This window comes from Schistocerca piceifrons, chromosome 3 (assembly GCF_021461385.2).
Source record: "Schistocerca piceifrons isolate TAMUIC-IGC-003096 chromosome 3, iqSchPice1.1, whole genome shotgun sequence".
NCBI lineage: Eukaryota > Metazoa > Arthropoda > Insecta > Orthoptera > Acrididae > Schistocerca > Schistocerca piceifrons.
The window spans coordinates 824,800,308-824,818,301 of record NC_060140.1 but is presented as its reverse complement, the minus strand read 5'-3'; the positions used below and the strand labels follow the sequence as shown (position 1 = coordinate 824,818,301).

General features: G+C 41.9%; 1 pseudogene; it reads left to right on the top strand.

Annotated features, from left to right (window-relative positions):
* On the top strand, positions 1 to 119 carry LOC124790457 (annotated as a pseudogene).
* The last annotated feature ends 17,875 nt before the right edge of the window (positions 120 to 17,994 follow it).

The window sequence follows — 17,994 nt, the reverse complement described above, 5'->3', positions numbered from 1 at the left end:
CCCAATGGCCTTGCCATTTTGGATACATTGGTTCTCACCTGATCACCAAAGGTAAACAACGTTGGGCCTGGTTAGTACTTGGATGGTTCACCACATGAGAACTCTGGGTGCCTTCGGCTCAGAGGTATGCAATTTGATAAAGCGGTGTCCACTAGAGAGATCTGTGCCAGGCTGTTGAGGCACACAATATTATTACTATTATAATTATTATTTCTTTCCTTTCTCAGATGTTATGTCTGGTTAAAAATGGAAAGTGACGCGGACCTTGATCAAGCGTGACTTCCTTTTAACTGTACGGTATATGTTACATTGCATTTAGGAACTTTCGGGTAATTGAACATGTATCAATAATTACAGATTTCATATAAAAACAAAGATGAGGTGACTTACCGAACAAAAGCGCTGGCAGGTCGATAGACACACAAACAAACACAAACATACACACAAAATTCAAGCTTTCGCAACAAACTGTTGCCTCATCAGGAAAGAGGGAAGGAGAGGGGAAGACGAAAGGAAGTGGGTTTTAAGGGAGAGGGTAAGGAGTCATTCCAATCCCGGGAGCGGAAAGACTTACCTTAGGGGGAAAAAAGGACAGGTATACACTCGCACACACGCACATATCCATGTGTGGATGGATATGTGCGTGTGTGCGAGTGTATACCTGTCCTTTTTTCCCCCTAAGGTAAGTCTTTCCGCTCCCGGGATTGGAATGACTCCTTACCCTCTCCCTTAAAACCCACTTCCTTTCGTCTTCCCCTCTCCTTCCCTCTTTCCTGATGAGGCAACAGTTTGTTGCGAAAGCTTGAATTTTGTGTGTATGTTTGTGTTTGTTTGTGTGTCTATCGACCTGCCAGCGCTTTTGTTCGGTAAGTCACCTCATCTTTGTTTTTATATATAATTTTTCCCACGTGGAATGTTTCCTTCCATTACATTAATTACAGATTTCTGTAGTTGTATATATACGTTTGGATGTAGCTGTATTGTGTTGATATACTGTTGGATATTGTGTGGTATGACTCCTATAGTTGATAGTATAATTGGTATAATGTCAACTTTATCCTGATGCCACATGTCCTTGACTTCCTCAGCCAGTTGGATGTATTTTTCAATTTTTTCTCCTGTTTTCTTCTGTATATTTGTTGTATTGGGTATGGATATTTCGATTAGTTGTGTTAATTTCTTCTTTTTATTGGTGAGTATGATGTCAGGTTTGTTATGTGGTGTTGTTTTATCTGTTATAATGGTTCTGTTCCAGTATAATTTGTATTCATCATTCTCCAGTACATGTTGTGGTGCATACTTGTATGTGGGAACGTGTTGTTTTATTAGTTTATATAGTATAGCAAGTTGTTGATGTATTATTTTTACTACATTGTCATGCCTTCTGGTGTATTCTGTATTTGCTAGTATTGTACATCCGCTTGTGATGTGATCTACTGTTTCTGTTTGTTGTTTGCAAAGTCTGCATTTATCTGTTGTGGTATTGGGATCTTTAATAATATGCTTGCTGTAATATCTGGTGTTTATTGTTTGATCCTGTATTGCAATCATGAATCCTTCCATCTCCCTGTATATATTGCCTTTTCTTAGCCATGTGTTGGATGCGTCTTGATCAATGTGTGGCTGTGTTAGATGATACGGGTGCTTACCATGTAGTGTTTTCTTTTTCCAGTTTACTTTCTTTGTATCTGTTGATGTTATGTGATCTAAAGGATTGTAGAAATGGTTATGAAATTGCAATGGTGTAGCCATGTATTTATATGAGTGATTGCTTTGTGTATTTTGCTAGTTTCTGCTCGTTCTATAAAGAATTTTCTTAAATTGTCTACCTGTCCATAATGTAGGTTTTTTATGTTGATAAATCCCCTTACTTCTTCCTTTCTGCTTAATGTGAATCTTTCTGTTGCTGAATCTATGTGATGTGTTCTATATTTGTGGCATTGTGATCATGTAAGTGTATTGAGTGCTTCTAGTTCTGTGTTACTCCATTTCACTGCTCCAAATGAATAGGTCAATATTGGTATAGCGTAAGTATTTATAGCTTTTGTCTTGTTTCTTGCTGTCAATTCTGTTTTCAGTATTTTTGTTAGTCTTTGTCTGTATTTTTCTTTTAGTTCTTCTTTAATATTTGTATTATCTTTTCCTATTTTTTGCCTGTTTCCTAGATATTTATAGGCATCTGTTTTTTCCATCACTTGTATGCAGACGCCGTGGTTATCCAACAAGTAATCTTCTTGTTTAGTGTGTTTTCCCTTGACTATGCTATTTTTCTTACATTTGTCTGTTCCCAAAGCCATATTTATATCACTGCTGACTACTTCTGTTATCTTTAGTAATTGGTTGAGTTGTTGATTTGTTGCTGCCAGTAGTTTTAGATCATCCATGTATAGCAAATGTGTGATTTTGTGTTGGTATGTTCCAGTAATATTATATCCATAATTTTTATAATAGAAGGAAACATTCCACGTGGGAAAAATTATATATAAAAACAAAGATGAGGTGACTTACCGAACGAAAGCGCTGGCAGGTCGATAGACACACAAACAAACACAAACATACACACAAAATTCAAGCTTTCCCAACAAACTGTTGCCTCATCAGGAAAGAGGGAAGGAGAGGGGAAGACGAAAGGAAGTCGGTTTTAAGGGAGAGGGTAAGGAGTCATTCCAATCCCGGGAGGTTTCCGCTCCCGGGATTGGAATGACTCCTTACCCTCTCCCTTAAAACCCACTTCCTTTCGTCTTCCCCTCTCCTTCCCTCTTTCCTGATGAGGCAACAGTTTGTTGCGAAAGCTTGAATTTTGTGTGTATGTTTGTGTTTGTTTGTGTGTCTATCGACCTGCCAGCGCTTTCGTTCGGTAAGTCACCTCATCTTTGTTTTTATATATAATATATCCATAATTTGTATTATTTAGCGTGTTGGATAGTGGGTTCAGAGCAAGGCACAACCAGAAAGGATTTAATGAGTCTCCTTGGTATATTCCACGCTTAATCTGTATTGGCTGTGATGTGATATTATTTGAATTTGTTTAGATATTAAGTGTGGTTTTCCAATTTTTCATTACTATATTTAGGAACTGTATCAATGTTGGATCTACTTTGTATATTTCCGATATCTGTAGCAATCATGAGTGGGGTACATTATCAAAAGCTTTTTGGTAATCAATGTATGCGTCGTGTAGCAAACTTTGTTTAGTTTTAGCTTGACATGTCACCTCGGCATCTATTATCAGTTGCTCTTTACATCCTCGTGCTCCTTTGCAGCAGCCTTTTTGTTCTTCATTTATAATTTTGTTCTGTGTTGTATGTGTCATTAATTTCTGTGTAATGACTGAAGTTAATATTTTGTATATTGTTGGTAAGTATGTTATGGGGCGATATTTTGCTGGGTTTGCTGTGTCTGCTTGATCTTTACGTTTCAGATAAGTTATTCCTTGTGTAAGTGTATCAGGGACTGTGGATGGGTCTGCAATGTAACTGTTAAATAATTTAGTTAGATGTGAATGTGTTGAGGTGAACTTCTTTAGCCAGAAATTTGCTATTTTATCTTTTACAGGGGCTTTCCAATTGTGCATAGAATTAATTGATCGGGTGACTTCATGTTGCAAAATTATCACTTCAGGCATTTGTGGTATCATCTTGTATGTGTCTGTTTCTGCTTGTATCCACCGTGCATGTCTGTTATGTTGTACCGGGTTTGACCATATGTTGCTCCAGAAGTGTTCCATGTCTGTTATGTTTGGTGGAGTGTCTATTTTAATGTGTGTGTTATCTATTGTCTGATAAAATTTCTTTTGGTTTGAGTTGAATGTTTGGTTTTGTTTCCTTCTATTTTCACTTTTTTTGTATCTTCTAAGTCGTTTGGCCAATGCTTGTAATTTCTGCTTCTTTTCATCTAATTGCTCTATCGCTTCTTGTTGTGAGATTTTACCTAACTTTTTTCGTTTTTTGTCTGATATTTCATTTCTTATAAATTGTGTTAGCTGTCCTATGTCTTTTCTTAGTTTTTCTATTCTGATCTGTAGCCTGTGTTGCCATGCTGGTTTTGTGGGTTTCTTCTGTGTGTTGGTTGATTACGATCTCTGCCTAGTGTGTATATTTAGTGTAGTGAGTGCTCCTATATAAACCAGTAGTTGTAATTCTTCCATAGTTGTATTGTCATTTATTTTGTTGTGTATGATTGCGTTGATAGTTGTTATTGTTGTTTCGACTTGTGGGTTATTTAGGGGTCTATGCAAGAATGGTCTACTGTCTGTATTTGTGTCTTTGTATTCTATATATGTCAGCTGAAATTTTTCTTCTATATCTAACATGTGTGTCACTTCGTGTTCTATTTGTGCTTGTTCTGGTGGCTGTCATAAGATTTCGTTTTCCTCTGATTGTTTAATTGATGTGTGTTGTTATTACTATTATTATTATTATTAGTAGTAGTAGTAGTATAAATTACTGACTCTGCCCCCATTGTAAATTTTCTTGCAGAGAATTTAGTGGAGAAACATACGAGAGCAGATATGTATCAGCCTGGCATAATCTCACTGAACTCAGTGTTATGAAGTCATTGCAAGTAAGTGTACCTTCTGACTACAAAGAACTGTGAGCAAGACAATTTGAAACAACAGAGTTAACTGTTTCAATTAGTTTTTGCTTAATTAACTCTGACACTGCATCAACTTCTTGTTGGAACACAAACAGCTAACTGCTGTTTTTTTAATAATATCTCATTAGAAAAACTGGTAAGAAACTTTTATGTTCATATATCTTGCAACAGAACATGAAGTCCCCCAATATTGCTCCTACCAGAAATTACTGTGCCCTAATAAAAGATTAAGAAAGCTGATAGTTTTTAACATAATACACAAGTTCTCATGTAAATTTTGAAGTAACTAAAATCATAAAATTGTAAGTATTCTGTAAATTAACTAAAATTTTATATCCACACAGAATGAATCCGTTACTAATAGTCACCATACAAGTATGCAAGCCCCACAATAGATTTTTAATTCCATAGTATGACGAATAATGATATATAAACTAATACCATTAACACGCATCTATCAGAATCAAAGTGAGCTAAATACTTAACCAACGAAAGCACACCTAATTTTTTTTGACTGGCGACAGCCAACTGACTTAATGGAGGACATTATAAAAGATAGGCACTTCACTAACACACTGCCATAAATAGCACAAATTTCAACACACAAATTGGATGAACATGCAGTATGCAGGAGTAACTTTTCACAAACACTGCAATTACGTATAAGGGAACGAGATACGATTATCTGTCGAATGCAATAACTATCACCATTAAATTCCACATAGAGATATATTTCGTAGTTAGTCATAAATGTGTACACAGCTTGAGACACAGAACGGAACTAAAAACTAACATGGAGGCTTGGCAGAGCAATAAGAGTCCAAAGATGGTGTTAATCTTGGTCGATACAACCTATCAACACCACACAGCAGTCCCCCGCCCCGCAGTATGGAGTACCACCTGTGAGGCTTGAGTGGAGGTCATGTGGGTGTCGGTGTCGGTAGTAGTCATGCGAGGTAGCAGGTGCTGGACTGGGATTTCCGTCTTGGTCAAGGCAGAGTGCGGAGGCGGAGTGATTGGCGGCAGTTCCACCTCTTAGTCAGTCAACCAGCAGGGCTGTACGACGCGTCGGCTGGCCCGAGAGCAGGTGTGTGCAATGGCCTGTGGTGTGGTGCAGAAGTGCCCACCCCGAATTCAGATTGAGCCATCCGAGGAGCTGAACACACGAATTTCTGACGGGTCACACTCACGGGGGAGGGACAGGCTATGCACTACACTGACATTTAACTGCCCGTTGGTGGGCGAGGCCGCTGTGTCTATTAGGAGCACGAGCACACGGCCATCGAAGGTGACGATCGACACGTCGTCCACATGGTGTGGTGCACATTGCAGCACAGGTTGAATGTGGGAGAGCGAGCCCCTGCAGTCGGTAAAGTGGCAGTGAAACCCGCAAATGGCGTGGATGGTGACGTGCCTGGAAAACCTGCGAATGGTGACGACGAATCATGAGTTGGAGAAAACAGCACCATGAGATGAGACAAAGTATTTTCAGTCTCTGCAGCGGAAAAGTCATCAGGAGGGTCCGACTGAGAAGGCAGAGGGGTGTCGGAGTCCACGAAAGCAGGTTTGAGCCTGTGAAATGAAACAGTTTGAGGACGATCTTTAACCATAATGCCGAATGTTGTGTCACCCTGCTGGAGTAGTTTAAAGGGGCTGGGGTAGGGTGATTACAGGGGTTATCTAATAGAATCATCCCTGAGCATAATGTGGGAGCAAGTGTCTGGCAGGGAATGGCTGATAGGCAGGTGTAGCTGTTCATGTTTGAAGTGAGTGCACATGCAACTAATGAAATCTGGGGAGGGGGAAAAATCCCTGGATGCTTGAGGCAGGATAAGTTCCCCTGGTAGGACAGGTTCTCTCCGAAAATGAATTCAGAGATGGTTCCCTGCAAGACTGGTTTAAAGGTTGAACAGAGACCGAGTAACACCCATGGAAGCGCCTCAGACCAGAGGCAGTCATGGTACCTGATGGCAGTTTTGAGGGTGCAGTGCCACCATTCAACTAACCCATTACTTTGTGGGTGGTAGGCTGTTGTATGAATTTTTTTAATGCTGCAGATGTTACATAAAATGGTGAACAGGGCAGACTCAAACTGCCGACCTTGGTCAGTGGTGATGGTGGTTGGGCAACCGAACCTGGCAATCCATGAGGAGACGAAACCCTTGGCCACAGTTTCAGCGGTGATGTTGGGTAAAGGAACAGCTTCCACCCAGTGAGACATGTGGTCGATTGTGGAGAGAATATATCTGTGACCCTCCGATGGTGGTAGGGGCCCGATACGGTCGATATGTACATGACAAAGTCTTCCTTGCGGAATGTGGAACTTGCCTAGTGGAGGGGAGGTGTGGCGGCCGATTTTGTTGCGTCGACAGTAGACACAGCTGCGTGGTCAGGTCTGACAGTCCCGCTTAATATTTTTCCAAATGAAATGCTCGAATATGAGCTGTGTGGTGACATGGACGCCAGGGTGAGCGAGGTTATGCAAGGCGTCAAAGGCTTGCTGGCGCAATGTGGGCGGGTGCAATGGCCACATGGTGCCGGTAGAAGAATCACACCACACATCATCCAAAATGCCGGGGAACTTAGCTTTGGTAAACACAAGAAATGTTAGAGGATGTACGAGGAAAGCTTGAGATTCCTCGTCAGAGGCCTGGAGAGTGGCCAGGTTGGATAAGTTGATGATGTGTGAGACAATATTGATCCAAGAGAAAAAATAAGCAGGGATGTTTTCTGTGCCTTTGATGTAGTGGACGTCTGTTGTGAATTGAGAGACTAAATCAGAGTGGCGGAAATGCTAAGGGGGTGGGTCCTCAGGAGGGTTGCAGAAAGCGTCCGCTAGTGATTTGTGATCAGTAAGGATGAAGAAAGAATGGCCCTCGACGTCAGGGTGAAAGTGTTTGGCGGCTTCATAGACAGCCAGAAGTTCCCTATCAAAAGCGGAATATTTCTTCTGAGCTGTAGACAGCTTTTTAGAGAAGAAATGAAGAGAAGAAACCATGTCACCTTTGTGTTGCTGTAGTACTGCCCCCACCGTGATGTCGCTGGCATCCGTAGTGATGAACAACTCGGCCAACGGGTTGGGATGGGTGAGTGTCACAGCGTGAGCTAAGGAAGTTTTTAGAGCCTTGAAAGCCTCCAGCATAGGTTCAGTCCAGCGAACTGGTTTAAGGCCTGAAGACTGTTTGCCCAACACCTAGTCTGTCAGCGGGGCCTGCAGGGCGGCAGCAGAAGGCAGATGCTGACAGTAGTAATTTATTGTATCCAAGAAACGTCGGAGCTCTTTTTAGGTAGCCGGAGGCGGAAGTGACGTGATGGCCTGCACGCAGGATTTGGGAGGCTGTATTCCGTCTGTGGAGATGGTGTAACACAAAAATGTGACAGAAGACTGGAACAGTTGGAATTTGTCCTTGTTGACCTTGACGCAGTTGGAGCTCAAGGTCAGGAGGACCTTGGATAAATGATTTTCGTGTTCCTCAGCCGATTTGCTGAAAATGAGTATGTCATCCAGATATGCAAAGCAAAACTCAAACTGTCGTAAGATTCAGTCGATGAAATGTTGCCATGTTTGTGCTGCGTTTTTCAGGCCGATTGGCATGAAGTTGTATTTGAACGAACCGAGTGGCATGATAATAGATGTCTTTGGAATGTCTTCTGGTGCAACGGGAATCTGGTGATAGGCACGTTTACAGGCAATAACACTGAGGATTGTGGCACCCGATAACACGAGTGAAATCGTTAATGTTCAGCACTGGGTAATTGTCCATGATGGTACGAGCATTTAAGGGTCTGTAGTCACCACACATTCAGAAAGAACCGTCATGTTTGGTGATGAGGTGAATTGGTGAAGACCAGTTGCTGTCCAACAGTTGCAGGATATCTGCCTCCAAAAGTTTGTTAATTTGCTGCTGGGCCGTGTGCAACTTAATGGGGTTGAGGCATCTAACCTTGTGCCTAATAGGAGGGCTGACAGTAGTAACTATCTAGTGTGTGTCAGTGACGGAAGAAACTGAGAACTGCACATGAGACTGCGCAATGTCCTGACGTGAAGTTTTTTGGACGAGTGGGGCGCACCGAGGTGTAACTGTTAGTGCGAGTGGGAAAAGGCAGCACAAAAGTCACATGTCTATTACGTGAGTGCGGGGTGCGCTTGTTTGGCGAGGTCGGTTGCGCGCGTGGTGTGGAGTGGGTTGGGATGTGCAGAAACTGTCTGTTGTCAGCCTTGCAGTGGGTAACCAGTGTGGGCGAAGGAGGCATTGGCATTGCGTGGGGAACAGCAATGTCTGCAGAGTCACATGGCTGGTGCGCAAGAGAGGGGGAATGTTTATCAACACGCGGGGTGGCTACCTGCGCTGTGGGTGTGGTCATATCGCGCCTGCAACTGTCATTAGAACTACTGTTTGAAACACATAGCAGTGAATGTGGCAAGCGCGTCAGGGGTGTGGCGTCTACCGGACGTGAATTGTCACACGCAATTAATGTTTTTGGACTAACCTGCTGAGTGTCTGAGCTGGTGTCTGCTGGAGAAACACAATTAGGTGGCGGCACTGTGGACTGCAGTTTCAGCAGCGAGGTACGAGCCGCGACAAGCTCGTTGTAAGTGTGTGCTATTTATTGTTTCAGCTCGTTGTTTTCCTGGCAGATTTGTGCCGCCAAGTTGTATTCTGACAGTAGGTTAGTGATGCAGGTCACAATATTGCCCGCGAGGGCGGAACATTCATGTACTAACTCACATGTCGCAAGAGATACAGAACGTGGAACATAAGTGCGGGAGCACAGTATCTGAGTGTTAGTGGGATGATGTAGCACTGAGCCCTGAACCATGTTAGGAGAGAGTTTGTAATGTGACAAAAAAATCCATACCGAGAATTGGTTCATCAATGTCGGCAATGTAGAAAGTCCACGGAAAACATGGAGAAGGAGGTGTAGACGGCATGGAGGTGGAGCGAGCTCTGCCTCTGCCCACAGACAGCTGGTAAGCAGGAGCAGTTGTGCCAACCAGTGGTGAGTGGTGTGCTGGTTGGTGTTGTCGTAGCAGTGCATACAGCTGGTGTGCGATGTGAAGAAGAGAGCCGATTGATTCGAAGGAGAGCAGTAGCAGGTGATTCTGTAGGTCAGTAGGTAACTTGGCAGACCATACCCCCCACAGATTAACCTCTGGCACCGTATGTTCACTCACAGGTAATCGAAGGCGGTGCCAGAGTTGTGATGGAGTTCGGTCCCCAAGGTGCTCCTCGTACAAGATCTTGATGATTAATTCTTGTGGTGAGCAGGCAAGTCGGTCTAATATTGTTTTCTTTGCGAACTCATACTTCGGTGGAGGTGGTGGCAAGAGGAGTAGATCACAAATTAAGTCCGAGTGATCACGGAGGTGCGTGACGAGACATAGGAATTTAAAGTTGTCGTCGGACACATGATGTAACTTGAACAGATGCTCCACAAGCATATAAAAGAGGGCAGCTTCGGCAGATGGCCAGGGGATGGAGGGGGGGGCGATGAAGGCAGCTTCAGTGTATCTTGAAAGGCCTGCTGGTCCATGGTAGGAGGGGCCGTACTGCAGCCCGGCACCACAGGTGTAGATGTGCCATTGACAAGCACGTCCGAAGCAATGGCGGCTTGCATTGTCCTTGATGTGTCATGAAAACATGCCGCGGCATGCATGGACGGTACTGTGGGAACGAGCAGTTGCATAACACGTGTGGCGGTCCCGTAAACTGGACCGGAGGTTAAAGTTACAGATTTGAAACTGTCCACCTCAGAAATGACACGGAAGGCCAGCACAACAGACACAGGTGGAACTGTGGGAGAGGCGAGCGGCTGAACAGTCGGAATCGGGGCCCCCCCATGCGGGTGGGGGGGGATAGAGGGACGGGTTAGTACTTTGTGCGACAACAGTGTGCGTTTTCTGTGCACACTGGGAACACACCTCGTGTGGTCGGACTATAAATTTCTGGTAAAACTTGTTGAAGATCACATAGTTGCGTTAAAATGTTCCTGGAAGGTGAAGCACCGTAAGGTGTACTTGAGCCCAAGTGGTCGAAAAACTGAGCAACAGGTCTGGTGGGTGAGCAAGGGGAATATGGTGCATGAAAATGCCTATTTTTAGTTTGTGAGTGAGGCAAAACTGGAATAGGTTTATAGCAGTTGATAGCGTGTGCGTTTTGCACAAATGGTGGCATTGCATACGGCACGACTGTAACTGACATTGCAGCCCGTTGAGAGTCAAAGTACTTGTGCGATTGTAGATCACTTTGAACATTACACGATCAATCGGCAGGTACATAGTTCTGATAATTATCCACATCACATTTCACACGTTGGCGAGCACAGTCTGGTGACACGAAACCTGAGTCCATTATTTGAGTTAACGGTGCAGCACTCAACCATTGTAGAACAACAAAGTTTGAGGGTAACTTTGTTGGAGATCACAAATCACTGTCGATTAGTGGAGAGCCGGCCATTGGCAAAGGATTGGAGTGGCCTGGTTGTCCTAGTTGGGCCTCCAAATCTTCGAACAAAGTGTTGGGTGAGGTAGCCATGGCGTCGTGTGCATAACCTGTTGATTTACAACACCTGGTTCGGAAGTCGCAGAAGACGTAGAAACGTCGGGGGCCCCAGTATGGGAACGAGATATGATTATCGGTCGAATGCAGTAACTATCTCCATTAAATTCCACATAGAGAGATATTTTGTAGTTAGTCATAAATGTGTACACAGCCTGAAACTAACATGGAGGTTCAGCAGAGCAATAAGAGTCCAAAGATGGTGTTAATTGTGGTTGATATGACCTATTTACGCCCCACATATTTATATGTAGCAAAAGAGGAAGAAAACACAGACTAAAAAATTCTGTACTACAGCAAACAGATATGAGGTGCATGTAAATGCTGTAGGAATGGAAGCAGTGTCAAAAGATAAAGTATTCACTAAAAAATGTAATATTTGTTATGGAAATTCATTTAATAAAAGAAATTAGTTTCGATAAATTAACACCATCTGGATCACAACCTTTTATTTACTGACAACTGGTTTCAATTTGCACAGCAGATCACCTTTAGGTCTGACACCACAAAGTGCAGTTTGTCAATGTTGTGTGAACTGGACCTTGCAGCATCAGACCTGAAGATGAGTTGCAGTGCAGACCAAAGCCAGTTGTAAGTAAACAATAAGTTGTGATCCAGATGGTGCTTGCTTGTTTACTATAACAAAATGGTCACAGAACTATGAAATTAGTTTTGGTTTTAAGCTTTTAAAAATTAGAGAAAGTATTATTCAGAATTGATTGGTGTTTCAGTCACATGAAAAGGTAACAACAATAAGATGTACAAATAACTTCAGCCCAAATTAATTGTTTATTAAAAAATCCCTTCTGTCACCTGTCTACAAGAGAAAAGCTTCTATCGTTTATAAAGTTCAATAAACAATCACTTAGCTGATGTCATCAGTGTGTCATCATTACACAATGCCGGTCTGCATACCATAAGTGTAATCCATATAATATCTGCTGCTGTAATTGTCCTCTTTAAAATTACCACTAGTATGTAGATGTAGTGGGATAGTGCAATATTTACAGAGACTACTACCTTAATGATTGTTCTGTTTAATCATAGTGAAGTCAATTTTGCGATAGTATCAAAATCATGGCCTGTTGTATGTGGTTTTAAAACATTTTGTGACTCTGATGGTTTTCAACTTATCTAATGGAATTGTGGGTGGAGCTGGGAATAGTCTTGATAGTGCCACATGAGGTGCCATATGAGGTGACCTGGAAAAGATAGCTACTCAAACTGGTGGAACAAATGTTCACCTAATGCAGCTGTTTCAGCATCATGATAAGACACTTCTTAATACAGCTGTTAGGTGTATTAACATGGGGTTTGAAAAGGCACTGATGATGGAGGGTGTGGCTTACATTGCTATGATGCCAGTTGAGTCTGTTTCATCAGGCATGGACTGGACCTCAATAGGTATGGGAAAGGGAAGTTGGCAAAACTTATAGGTGATAAGGGTATTGGGCTGCACTGACATCACTGATGAGAAAGTTCCTGTCATAACTGGTTTTAGACTGAAGTCAGCTGATTGGTATCCCTGCTTTATGGATGTCTCTCTAACAAAGGACTCCCCTTCAAAAAAGGCAAGGTATCAAAATAATGAAGGAACTAGCATATTTCATCAAAATATAAGGGGTGTTAGAGATGAGGTTAGTGAACTGCTTATAGATGTTGATTCGGACATTACTGACATACCAGAGTGCCACTTACTGTGGAAATTCAGAGGCTGCTTATACTGGAATACATATTTGCTGGCTATTTTTCATGCAGCTGCTTTTGGAGGGTGGGAGTGGCCATGTATGTGAAAAACGGTTCCATTTGAATCTGTTGATGTATCAAAGCGCTGTACTAAACAAATCATTGATTGTTGTGCAGGGACAGCTAAAGTTATTGAAACTGAACTTTTAATTATAGTTATCTATAGGTCTCCTAGCTGTGATTTCAGGACGTTTTTGCTCAAGCTAGTGTTTTTGGATCACTTTGTAGAAAATATCAAAAATTAGTGGTATGGTGACATTTAATATCAATTGTGTAAGTGATTGTACAAGGAAAAACATGCTGGAAGACCTAAGTTCATATCATCTGATGCAGATTTTCCAGACTGAGTGCAGGGGATCAGTAGCACAACTATAGACATTTCTGTTTATTTTTCACTATCAGAAGAGGTATCTTGTTAGTAAAAGGGTACATGGCCTTTCAGACCATGATGCACAAATTTTAACACTAAAAGAAATTTAAGTGCATGCACACGCGCGCGCACACACACACACACACACACACACACACACACACACACACACACACACACACACAAACGTACGCACGCATGCACGTTAAATATAATTAACAGTATAAGGAAAAGGATAGATTGCTACTCATCCTAAAGAAGACACGTAGAGTTGCTGACAGATGCAATGAAAGGATTGTTACACATATAGCTTTTGGCCAAAGCCTTCTTTAGCATAGACACCATGCACAAATTCACACAAGCAAACAAATCTCAAGCACACCTGACTGTTACAACCAGCAGCTTCAGTTGGTGAGCAGCAATCCATCCTTTTCCTAATACTATTGATATTTCAACCTGGAGTTTCCATTGTTTGAAAACACCTGGAGTTTCCACTGTTTGAAAACATACACACATTCCTTCATAGAAGCAAGCACACCCCACGCACATATGACCACCATCTCTGGCAGCACGGACTGAAGGTGAGGTGTGCTTGCTTGTGTGGATGAATGTGTGTATGTTTTCTTTTCACAAGGAGGATTTGGCTGAAAGCTAAATCTGTATCATAAAGAGTCTTTTCATTGTGCCTGTCTGCAACTCGGCATGTCATCTTTAAGGTGAGTAGGAAATTATCCTTTTCCTTCTACTGTTCATATTACAACACGAGGTTTCCATTGAATATCATTAAACTATTTAGAAATGTTATTCCAGTATAACAAAGGTATTTCTGAACATCATTAAAGAACCAGAGTGTCGTGACTTTTATAGAGCTGATAACATAGAGGATAAAGTTAATGCTTACCTCATTACATTTCTCATGCGCTTAGAAAGCAGCTTTCCATTAAAAGGTCTAAAACATGGTACTAGCAGTAACAGGCAACGTGGGTGGCTAATAACTAATGGGATAAGAAAATGACATCTACATCTATACTCCGCACACCATAGTGAAGTGGATTGCAGAGGGCATGTCCCATTGTACCAGTTATTAGGGTTTCTTCCTGTTCCACTCATGTACGGAGTGTGGGAAGAACAGTTGTCTGAATGTCTCTGTCCATGCTGTAATTAATCTAATCTTACTCTCAAGATCCCTATGTGAGCAATACATGGGGGGTTGTAGTATATTTCTAGAGTCATAATTTAAAGTCAATTCTTGAAATTTTGTTAGTAGACTTTCTCGGGATAGTTTATGTCTATCTTCAAGAGTCGGCCAGTTTGGTATCTTCACTATCTCTGGGACAACCTCCATTGGATCAAACAAACCTGTGCCTTCTCTGTATATGTTCAATATCCCCCGTTAGTCCTATTTGGTATGGGTCCCACAAACCTGAGCAATATTCTAGAATGGATTGCAAAAGTGATTTGTAAGCAATCTCCTTTGTACACTGGTTGCTCTTCTCCAGTATTCAACCAAAAACTGAAGTCTACCACCTGCTTTACCCACGACTGAGTGTATGTGATCATTCCATTTCATATCTCCACAAAGTGTTACACCCAGGTATTTGTATGAGGTGGCTGATTCCAACAGTGACTCATTGATATTACAGTCATAGGATACTGTTTTTTCGTTTTGTGAACTGCACAAGTTTACACTTTTGAGCATTTATAGGAAGTTTCCAATCTTTGCACCACTTTGAAAGCTTATCAGTATCTTACTGAATATTTATGCAGCTTCTTTCAGACAGTATATCACTACAGATAACTGCATCATCTGTAAAAAGTCTGTTACTATTAATATTGCCTGCAACATCAATAATATATAACGTGAACAGCAAGGGTCCCAACACATTTTGCTGGGGTACACCCAAAATTGCTTCTACGCCTGACAATGAATCTCCATCAAAGACAACATGCTGCATCCTCCCCACCAAAATGTCCTGAATCCAGTCACGAATTTCACTTGGTACCTGATATGACCATACTTTCAATAATAAGTGTAGTTGTGGTATTGAGTCACATGCTTTCCACAAATCAAGAAATAATTCTTCCACCTGCCTGCCTTGATCCAAAGCTTTCAATATGTCACGTGAGAAAAATGCAAGTTTGCTGGCTAGCACAGAGGAGCTCATTCTGTTCAAGATACCTCATTATGAAATTTCAATGAATTACAAACATCAGCTGTGTACAGGACATAGATAACAAGGGGAAGAGTTGAAAATGTGCCTGACTGGGATTCGAACCCGGGATCTCCTGCTTACTAGGCAGGTGCTCTAATCCATAAGTCACCGAGGACACAGGAAATGGCGCAGCTACGCTGACTTATCCCAAGCACGCCTCCGAGCAGACTCACATTCTCAACTTACTCCACACACTACGGCAGTAGTGTTCCCTGTCCATTAATCTCAATGCTCATGGCAAGGTCTATTCCCGCATGAGTTCAAGCATATGTGTGCATCCGCACAGAAATGATCCTTGGCTTGTGATCACTGTAATTATATATGTATGGTGTCTGTTCTTTTGGACATGTCCGCAGGAAGAGACACCATATATATGTAATTCTTTCAGACATGTCCGAAAGAACAGACACCATACATATATAATTATGGTGACCACAAGCTATGGATCATTTCTGTGCAGACGTATACATACGCTCGAACTCATACAGGAATAGGTCTTGCCATGAGCATTGAGATTAATGGGCAGGGAGCACTACTTTCGTACTGTGTGGAGTAAGTTGAGAATGTGAGTCTGCTGGGGGGCATGCTTGGGATAAGTCCATGCATCCACGCTAATTTCTGTGTCCTCAATGACTTAGGTTTTAGAGTGCCTGCCCAGTAAGCAGGAGATCGCGGGTTCAAGTGCTGGTAGGGCACACATTTTCAACTCTCCCCAGTGTTATAAATGTCCCATACACAACTGATGTTTGTACTTCATTGAAATTCCATTCTTCACGGCTGTCATGATCCATCGTGGTGTCTGTTCTTTTGGACATGTCCAAAAGAGCAGACACCATACATATATACCTCATTATGTTTGAGCTCATGATATGTAGAAAAAAGTGAGCATTACATCAAAATGTCAGTAGTAGTCACAACTGAGCTGCAGTAGCGCATTCCAAACTTCACTGTCAGCTCTTTACAATGTCTTTAGAAAGGTTAAAAGCATGTGGTATGCAAAGGAATGGTTAATTCTCAAAATAAAATTAAAACAATGTGGTCAGTCACGAAGTAAGTGTCTTGCCAACAGCACAGGGTCAAGGATATAAGGTCAATACATAGTAAAAATGTTTTTGTTACTCATAAGTCAGATAAATGCACATTAATTAACAATCCCTTTTGAATATAGCAGGTGAGTTAAATACAAACATACTTGCTACAAGGAATCACAAAACTCTCTTAGAAAATGTAACAATATTGTGAAATGCTGAGTCGCAGTTAGGCACAACAAAAAGACTGTCACAAATATAGCTTTTGGACAGCAAGGCCTTTGTCAAAATTAGATCACACACACACACACACACACACACACACACACACACACACACACACATGCATGCACACACACAAACGCAAACACAACTCACACACATGACTGCAGTCTCAGGCAACTGAGACCATACTTTCACAATCTTGTTATATTCCATCCTGGATTTTCTGTTGTTTGTCTCTTAGAAAATGGGTTTCCAAGGCTCTTTGAAACATAGCTAAGGACTCTCATGGAGATGATGGAGTTTCTAGCATGATACTAAAGTACCGTGCTGCATATTTTAGCCCTATATTTAGCCACATTTGTGATTTTTCCTTTAGGAACAGCCAGTTTCCTGGAAGATTAAAATACTCAGTAGTGGTGGTGGTGGTTAGTGTTTAACGACCCGTTGACAACGAGGTAATTAGAGACGGAGCACAAGCTCGGATTAGGGAAGGAAATCGGCCGTGCCCTTTCAAAGGAACCATCCCGGCATTTGCCTGAAACGATTTAGGGAAATCACAGAAAATCTAAATCAGGATGGCTGGAGACGGGATTGAACAGTCGTCCTCCCGAATGTGAGTCCAGTGTGCTAACCACTCCACCACCTCACTCAGTATACTCAGTAGTGAAACTGCTTTATAGGAAGCGGTAAAGGGATAATTCAGACATATTTAGACCTATTTCTATGCCACTGGTATATAACAGTAACTGATCATTTCATTTCACATAATTTGCTGTTAAGCATACAGTTTGGTTTTAGAAGTAGTTTAACAAATGAAAATGCTGTATTCTCTTGCTCTGTGAGGCAGTGAACAGAGTAATCAAAAGTTGTGAACATTAGGCACCTTGTTTAATTTAATTAAGCTGTTTCTTGTGATCGCAAAACATTACAGCAATAAGATGGATTGTTATGGAATATGTGGAGATGAGTATTAAATGATTAAACTTTCATTCCATTTAGAACTGATGTCCACCATCAACATCAGTATGAGGTCTGACACCTGTGGGCACGAATACCCTCTTACAATTCATGAAGATTGTTGGCTGGAGGCTAGCATCAAAGAATGCTTCTTACCACTGTATCCCAGCCACAATCTATGGGGACACACAAGGGGCATTTGCTGTGTGAACTGCTGTGTGGGATCTTTCATTATCCTGCTGGTATTTGGTACCTGGTCATGAATGGTTTACTATTAACATGATTTAACATTCTTGCCA